Below are 9815 nucleotides of genomic sequence, written 5' to 3' on the forward strand. Positions count from 1 at the left end.
TTATCAAACTCGTTAAAAATACGTATTTATTATTATTATTACGATAACACTAGTAACCAATTAAATAAAATAAAAAATACATATATAATAATATATCTATTTCATTAACCACCAAATTGTTTTTGACCAGTCAACATTATCAATTACTCCATACATTATTAGTGCGCTTCCTACTTTTCGAGGGAAGGTAATAGCTTCAAAAATCAATAATTTGGTCCTGTTTGTATAAAACAATAAACTAGAATGGTGACCCTTATGATAATGTTAGCTCAGGTGGTGTAAAATTGTTAAAATAATAACCTAAACAACTTAGTGTTGTATGTATAAACTGGAATGGTTTATTATCCTTCTGACCCTCTTAGCTTAATATCAGACCTACATTACCATGGCTTTTAGACCATGCGTACCTTAATTGACGTGGTTGTTGATCCTTCTTACCCTGTTTTTGATCCAATGCGGACGGGGTATGTTCATTATAACATTCATGACTCGTTTAGGAGTAACCAAATTCATGGGGTGGTTGGAGTATCATTGGGGGAGGTATGAAAACCAACATAATAGACCACCTACGTAACATTCATATCGCACGCCGTCTTCAGCACCAATAAAACAGCAAAGTCATGCATACGGACTAACGCGCCGACTTGCATCAAACAATAAGCCACGGCCCCAACATAAACAAAACCTAAACATCCACATATCATAAACATAATTTTACCAGAAATCCTACACATACAGATCCAACTCCAACAAGAAGAGTACACAAAAACCCACCTAAAGTCTTGGCCCTATATCAACTCCTCAGAGGATGGCCTTTAAGTAATACTTATTACTTAATAGTAATAACTAGCACATTTAAAAAGCAAGTACTACTAGTAGACTTATTATATAAGTCGCACACACACAGTTAAGTCTGTCTTGACAAACACATCAAACAAAGAACATGGAGTTGGACACATTCTCCTGTAGCCTCGGAAGCTGAGGAACAGGCACTGCCCCAGCTGATGTCACACCGGTCCCACCATGGCTTGAGCTTGTTTCAGAGTGGTCCTCAAACTTCATAAACTGCCCCACCTGAGTTGCAGCAAGATGTGCATAGCATATAGGTGCAACTGCATCATCAACAAACACACCAAATCACAACAATAAGTTAGTGTTCAAGCAAACATCTAATTGACCCCATTTTAAGTATTACACAAGTCATTAACATATATATTTGAATATGACCTACCTACAGAAATTGCAGTAGTACTACGCTGGTAACTGCAATCAAGGAAAAAAGTTGATTAATAATAATAATAATAATAATAATTCGTGTTCTAGGATACACAAGGAAAAAAAAAAGAAAAAAAAAACAAAGGAATAAAGAAACTTACACATAGGATAGTGAATGCACAAGCTCTTGAAGATCATCTGCTGTGAAGCCAATTTCATCGTACAAAACATGGTAGTGAGTAGGTCTTGTGGTCCCCTGTTTCAATGGTTAAATTAGGTGATGCTTTACAAAAACAGTACTTAATATACCCAAATAAGTCGTAGCTATATTTAAGGGATACGTACTATCATTCCGGCATGTGCACACATGTAAAAGTCATTGTTCCGTGGGTGACAAACTTTGTTGTCAACCACAGTTCCTGTTACAATGAAGAAACAAACAAAATCATGGTTAGATTCAAAAAGTGATGTATCACATTTCCAACTTTTAAACGAACAACCTATCACTTTAATGAAAATGCATTCATAAACTTGAAATGAATTATTACCGGGTTGAACGTTATCAGGAGATCCCGGCAAGAAGAATTTGGTGTGGTGGTTCTTTTGTGCAATGATCACAAGGAACTTCGGGCACCATTTGTCATCGAGAAACTTGCAAGCCTGCATCAGTTAACGATGATATTACATACCATAATCTAACGCAAGTGAAAATTTATCAAGAAAAAAAAAATTAAACCAAAAATGAACCTCAATGATCTGATCCAGCTCAATGTTTAGGACTTGATTGAATTGGGACTCGCTAACACCATCCCTAAAATAATTTTCACAAATAAAAGTGAATAAAGAGATTAAAGCACTTGAAAGGACTCTTCAATACCAATATGAAAGAACGTACCTGAAAATAATGATCTGATCGGGCTTTCGTTTAGCTGAGCTAACATAGAAATCAAGCAGTAACTCCCTGCCAGCATTACATATCTTTGTTAGAACATTTCAAATACGGTTGTTTTTTTCAGTCCAAATAATAACATATACTTAATTAAGATAATAGCTTTATATAGAAGTCGCACCTCATTATTCCCTCATCTTCGGTGTCTGAAACCTTTTTAAACAGGGAATCGATCATCTCCACTTTGGGAGACTGGGTTCTAACCGAAGCTCGATAGCGAGATATCAGAGGATAATGTCGTGAGCTAACCACCTGAACACAACAAACAAAAAATAACATATTAGTACTACCATTTTTGTCTTATTATGTTATTAACTAATAAGTAGAAAATTCAAGAAATAATTACCGCAGCAATAGACGGGACGTCAGATTGTCCCGGTGAACCATGTGAAACATCCATTCCGAGGATAATAGTCGGAGCTTTAGAGACAACCGGAATCGAAGGCGAATGTTCGATTGCCAACATAGAATTCAACCCTCCCATCTGTAAGAAACCAAACACGGATCAAAAACTTATTTTAACACAAATTTTAATTCTTACAATCTTATTATATAAGAGACGGTAATTGATTTGGCTCACCTTTGCATTGATCTTAAGAAGAACGTTGGTTAGGTATTGATCGTTGACTCTCATTGGAGCAATACACTGAGTAACGATTCCAAAATCAGCAAGACACTTGCGCTTCCATGGACCTTGAAAGTTTAACATCATCATATGTAATTAACAAAACATGTATAACGACAATTGATTAAACCATATAAAGTAATACGAACCGTAAAGATCGGAGTTTTTCCTCTCGGGGAGCAAGCACAAAAGGAACTGAGGAGCACCAGGAAGTTTTGACTGTACAAAGTCAAACATTTTCTCGACCCTAACAACAGGTGGAGCCCGTCTGTTCTGAGGTGACTCCTCAAACACATCAAACGGCTCATCGATTTTCTACACAGTTAATAAAACATGTCAGCAATGAATTAATTAATTACACATCAGAGCTTTTCACATTAACTGATAAAAATAAAAAAGATATTAAAACTTACGATGCCTTTCAGCCCACCACACTTGATCAAATCCTTAACAAGGTTGCGTATGTCACATCGAGCTGAGAAGTTAACCACAGCCCACTTATCTATCTTCGTGGGGTCCACAAGTTTCTACATTCATTATTAACATGCTATTAGCCACTGGAAAACAGATATCAAGTCATAAAACATGAAAAATTAACAATTAGCAAACCTTATTGTTGAAGTTCCATCTCCCATTGCGGGGAAAGAAATCTTCACCATTGCCCACTTTCAGCTGTAATATAAAATATAATCAGAACCGATAAGCACGGAACGCAAAATAATTGTATCTCGCAAAATCAAAATTACAAAAGTACCCTTGGAGCAGGAAGAACACGGCCTTCAACTTGAGTGAAGCTGCTGTTTATTGAGATCCCACAGGACTTCAACAAAGGCTCAGCATCATAGTTGTTCAGCTTTAATGCCTTTTGAAATACACAAAAATATGGTTAATAATGTAATTTTAGTAATTCCAATTCCAAATTACTTATATTAGAAGGGGGAAAACATACATCACTTAAAACCCTCATCCGCTCTTGAGGTTTCTGCCTCGATTTCTCAACAAGAGAGGCTCGTTGCAGATTAGTGAGAGACTTGGTGTAGCGTTGTAGTGAAACCAACGAACACAGCTACAACGGATCCAAATAAAGAATAAACACAATATTGTTATTTATAACAAATTAAATATCAATATATAATATTTATGTTCTTTTTCTGGTTTGTCATTCTACCTCGAGGGGAATGTAAGTTGGCCTTTTGGGCCTACCAACATTGATGCATGGAAGATCACCAGAGTAACGCAATTCAATCTTACGATGGTTCACAAAATAATCGTAAACGGTGACTTCAATCGCATCCGCTTCTCCATTCGCCCCATCTTTATTCCTCTGTTTCATTGTAAACCTACAAGAAATTTCAAGCAAATTAACAATGATAGAGCATAATAATTGAGCACATAGCAGAAAGAATTATAAAAAATAAAAAACAAAAAAAAACATACAGTTGTTGATTGCAAGGCTTCTCACTAAGACCAGAAATCTTGTACTCAGTGTTAGTTGGGGCGGCCTTCACCCTCAGATTCTTTAGCGTCCTTTTAGCCTGATATCAGAAGAAATTTAACGATAAGTTTAAGTGATTGAACTAGTAAACACCACCCGATATTGACTTTTGGTGAAAATATTACCTTTGCCCAGTCAATTGAAAAAGGATCTTTCACATTTTGGTTGTTGATAAGAAAATCAACCACCGGCCCTGGCTGGATGATCATGGTTGTAGATACATCTGTTAATTATTAACAGTAAATAGTTAGTGAGGTAAAAAAATGAGCTGGTCAATTTGGTTATCATCTTAACATGAAAAAACCCAAAAAAATAGCTCAAAAATGTACATTACAAAAACAGAATGAATAGTATGTTCACTGCATACAAAACTAACCTCAAATCATATCTCTATCACTATATGTTAACATATTACTACAATACTAACCAATCTCACAGTAAGGATAAAAGATGTAAATTTAGAGACATTACCAATGTTAAGGGAAAGACCACCCTGAGATGTACGGAAACTGGAATGAAATCCTCGGCAGCCGAGGACCCCACCACCCACATCAGTAAAATTCTTCACATCATTGTGGAAGAACGATTGGCGAACTAGCAGACACCCCCTGCCATATCAATTTAATCAACACAACATTAGCCACATATGAATTAAAATTACATTTTTATTTCAAACAACTATAACTTACTGTTTTGATGCATGTTGCCTGAGGATAATGTCAAGAACCCTCAAAGCTTCCATAGAGTTCTCCGATTCCTGACCACGTAAAGCTTGTGCGATCGCCTGCATCGGAATTTTAGCAGCAAAACTTAACTCCACTTTGAATGTTTTCGATTGATACTGGCGACGCATACGTTTTCGGTCTGCATCTTCATGTTCAGGGCTCGCTTTTCCGTTATTGTTCCTGCATATTCAAGAATAGCATATTAATTAACCCGTAACATGAACACAAGAATACAGAATTCAAGACTTGAACCTTAGCAAGTTCGATTCATTTACTAACACTCTAACAAATTAGACCCAGAATATAAATCAAGTGTTATACAATTATGCCAAATGGGTCAATGTTAGTATAGTTTCTGGATATTCAAGAATACCATATTAATTTAACATGTAACATGAATACAGAACTGAAGACTTTGACTTTAGCAAGTTTGACCCATTTACTAATACTGTAACAAATTAGACCCAAAAGCCAAATTGGTCGAAATGTACCTGCTGGAAGTAACATCTTCCAAGATAACAGTGAACTCAAGCTTGTTTCTTGGAAGTGCACCAACAGTAAACAAACTCTTCTCACCATCATAAGCAAATTCTTTTCCGGCTAACTCATTATCATACGTTTTCTGAACCCGATCCAACACTTTCCTTCCTACACCTTTGCCCTCAACTGGGCGCCCATCTTCGTAAAACAGAGCCACCTAATCAATTTCAAGCACAAAACAAAATAAATCACTAACAAACAAACACAGAGTAAACTGTAACCTCAATTTTGAACCAACAATGAATGGATTATAATGATACATACACTGTAATGAAAGAAGTGGCCATCGACATTAGAGACGTTGACTTTGAAGTGATTGGTCAACAGCTGGACTTTCTGACCCTTAGTGGCTAACCCACGTCTAGCCATCGGCACACGCATAACCTTCTTCTTTACTGGTTCGAGAGCTTTTTCAGGGACAACGTCTTCTGGGACAGGTGGAGGAGGTGGCAGAGCCTCCTCAGGTGCTACATTTTCCTGTAAATCCATCTGCAAATCCTGCATGGAGTTAACTTGTTACTATTAACAAAATTTGAAGCACAACTAAAAACCTTCAAAAATTGTCAAAATTGTTAAAACAACAACAAACACTTGCAACCATTGATCATATAAAAACTAACTTAAAACATAAAAAAATTTTAGATATTACAAAATAATTATATTCCTCGAATTCATTCATCAATATTCAACACAGAAAGAAATCTACCTGAGCTAAAAAAATTTAGGCTGTATTTTTAACAGACTATTAAATTAATATTAATATTAATCAACTTTATACAAATAAATAACTTTTTATAAAGGCAAGGCCCCAAAATTGTATGTTCAAATAAATAATAACAAGGCAAAACACCAACAAAATACTATACATTAAAAACTTTCATGCTATTGGAGTAAAGATAAAGTAACTGCAAACATTCACATCATGCAGGATGAAAATATAATAATAATCCTTCAAGGATAGACCAAAAAATTTAACAAGAAATAAACGCAAATATACTTTTCAATTCACAACTCGTGAAAAAAAAAAGTAGATGCACAAAAAAAAAGTCAAATCTGTAAACCCTCTTTTAAGATAAAAATATTATAATTATAATTATAAATAAATAAATTAACACAAACAGAGTATACAGAAAACAGAATACTGTAGTACATTATTTGGAGAATCAAATTAAAATAGAACAAAATTTAACGTACATCAAGAGATCCAGAATCTGGTAAATTTCTTTAAACGGTAATAAAATTATATATAAACAATAAGACGTAATAATGTGTAAAAAAAAAAAAAGTAAAGCATGAAGAAATCTAAAACTCCAGTTCCGCCTTTCAATCAACTGAACAAATACATGCATTATGCATTAGACGAAAATTGATAATATAAAAATAAAATAAAACCCCCTTTTTCCTCAAGACTATTTGAAACCCTAAACTTCAAATCTAACAGCACAACACCATAAAGATATATTCTCGAACAAAAAAAGTCACTGATAATAACTAAATACAGTTTGATTCACCACAAAAATAAACAAGATAAGAAAAAATTAAAAAGGTAACCAACATATGCTTGAAATTAGGGTTTTCAACGAAAAAAAAAAATCATCAAAAGTAAATCCGTTGATTAACTACAGTATAAAATTATGTTGGATATCAACAGATTAATGAAGAAAATTAACAGAAAATTATACCTAAATTGTATGAAGAAAATAGAAAAAAAACCCTAGAAGGTGTCCTTCCTCGGGAGAGAGAAAAACGAGAGGAGTAATAGAGAGTGATGTGGTAGATGGTTGTACAAGTGTATTTATGCTGCAACTATGCAAGTAAAGTAGATATGCAATGCGAGGTGTCACTATCATGGTAAAAGTGTTACATTTTCAATTTCTAAAAAATATCACAATTTTTATTTTCATCTTAATCGTAATCTTAGTAATTTACTTTTACTTATATATAAAAAAAAAATAATAATAATAATCTCACAACTCTAAGAACTATTGTTAACCATTGATTATAAAGTTAAAAGTTAATATTTTAAATATAAAAATTACATATTTTTTAAAAATAAATTGACTCATAAATTTAAGTATAAAAGGTTTGTTATAATATGAAAAAATTAACAATATGCAAAAATGTATGTAATTTTTGAAGTTACGTTTAACATTCATATGTAGTTATTGATTTTTAGGAATATATAAAGATGTTTGCTTTGATACTATATTTTACACTTTATACTTTGTACTTTATGGTAGGTATTTTTTAGTTTTACTTACTAAAATAGACTAAGTAATTATGTAAGATTATTTGACATTCCTTTTATCGATCATATTTGTGTATCATATTCCATTACTAAAAAGTTTGATCTTCTATTTATATTTATGTTACTATATATGTTTATGTATATGTATATTCATAAATTCATGTTCTTTACTTTTAAGTTAATCTTATAAATTACAACTAGCATACACTCGTGAATTCGCATAAGTAATAAATAATTTAATATTACTTTCTTGTAGTTTGGTGATGGTCCCGAGGTGATCCGGTGGTGGTTCGATTATCCGGTGGTGGTCGGTGGTGGTCTGGTAGTAGTCTGGTGGTTGTTCGTGATGGTTCAAAGGTGGTTCCGTGGTCCTCCAGTGGTGGTCAAATGGTTGTACGTTGATGGTTTGGTGGTCTGATGGTGTTCCGATAGTGGTATGTTGGTCCGGTAGTGGTACGCTGATCTGTTGGTGTTCCGATGGTGGTCTGGTAGTCTGGTGGTGGTACCTTGGTCCCTGGGTGTTACGTTAATCCCTGGGTGTTTCGGTGGTCTAGTGGTAGGTAGGTTGTAACAACCCTGCTATTTCCGTTAAGCTTCGTTAACTGACCGTTAAGTTATTTAACGGAACTTACTTGAATTTTGTGTTAATCTAAATAAGTGCATACTTGGTTCTTGAAGAACTACTATAATTAATATGTGAATATATTAATCATAAAACTTATTTCATGTTTTGAAATATTGAGAAAATGATACAGGTTTTAAAAACTGCAATAGAAGTCTTTCAGGACTACGACACGATCGAATTTTAATAAAATAATTACTTTTAATAATTATTCACTTTGATAAAAACTTATTTAATTTATTATATATTTAATGAATTAAACATGGTGGGATGTGTTTTAACGATCGATTAACGTTCCGGGAACTCGGTACGGTTAAAGGCAACTAGAAACGAACCACATTTAGCGAACTAGCAAGCCAAAACATAATGTAATTCACTTTTAATAATTATGTAACATCCTTTTTTTTTCACAGCGGAAGACTTAATTTATATAAATACCCTTAGTTAATTACAAACATGATTATTACAAATCATTCGTTAATTACTTAATTACAAACCACATGTGTTACGTTAAACGACTAACTACATATTTTAGAAAAGTTAATACATCAGAGTTCGTCTTGTCAAACATATCGTCAGCCCGACTCTCGTCCCTACCAGCACTAAGATCCAAAACCTGCAAGGGAGGAGGTGAGGGGTTAGCACAAGGCTAAGTGAATGGAACTATCACAGGGTCTAGCATACAGTACCAATTTGTACTCCTACAGCAACAACTTACAACAACAAGCAACGTACAACAACAACCAAATAGCAACTAGCAACTGGCAACTATGCTCCAATTAGAGGATCGGCGGCTTGTACGGGCACACGACCACTAGCTGATCAGTCTAGTGTCTACCGATAGTCTTTACTACTGAATCCCCAGTATAGTCATCCACACGTAGGTGATGCGTCGTTCAGCACTATACTCAACAAACAGTAGCCAACTAGAGCCAACCACAACTAGGTTGACCTCTCTGAGTTGAACCTAACAGATCAAGGTTCCAACAACAACAACAACTTGTGCACATAAAACTAGTCAACTACTATTACAGGCAACTAATACTACTAAAAGCATGGCAACCTTAACTGCGATCAACTGTACAACATAACTACTAGACGTGGCAACTAACAACAATATAAACATAGTAGCACAACTTGCTACTCTATACTACACCAGGAGATAATCCCACTCACCGAATACCAGCAACTAGCTCAGATAATCTATCACTGAGCTTCTTCCTTATCCTTATCACATGAACATAAGGCCAATCAAGTTAGTTTCTGTCCATTATCACAAAACGGCATAATACAGCAAATTAGTAACAAAAGTGTCACTAAAAGTCCACCTAACACTTATGCATTTTCAGAATTTACATCCTGATTATCATAAGTCACACGGACAGCATAACGACTA

General features: G+C 34.5%; 1 pseudogene; it reads right to left on the minus strand.

Annotated features, from left to right (window-relative positions):
* Positions 1 to 675: 675 nt before the first annotated feature.
* On the minus strand, positions 676 to 7334 carry LOC139857719 (protein argonaute 4A-like; annotated as a pseudogene).
* Between the last annotated feature and the right edge of the window lie 2481 nt (positions 7335 to 9815).

This window comes from Rutidosis leptorrhynchoides, chromosome 7, assembly GCF_046630445.1.
Source record: "Rutidosis leptorrhynchoides isolate AG116_Rl617_1_P2 chromosome 7, CSIRO_AGI_Rlap_v1, whole genome shotgun sequence".
Lineage (NCBI taxonomy): Eukaryota > Viridiplantae > Streptophyta > Magnoliopsida > Asterales > Asteraceae > Rutidosis > Rutidosis leptorrhynchoides.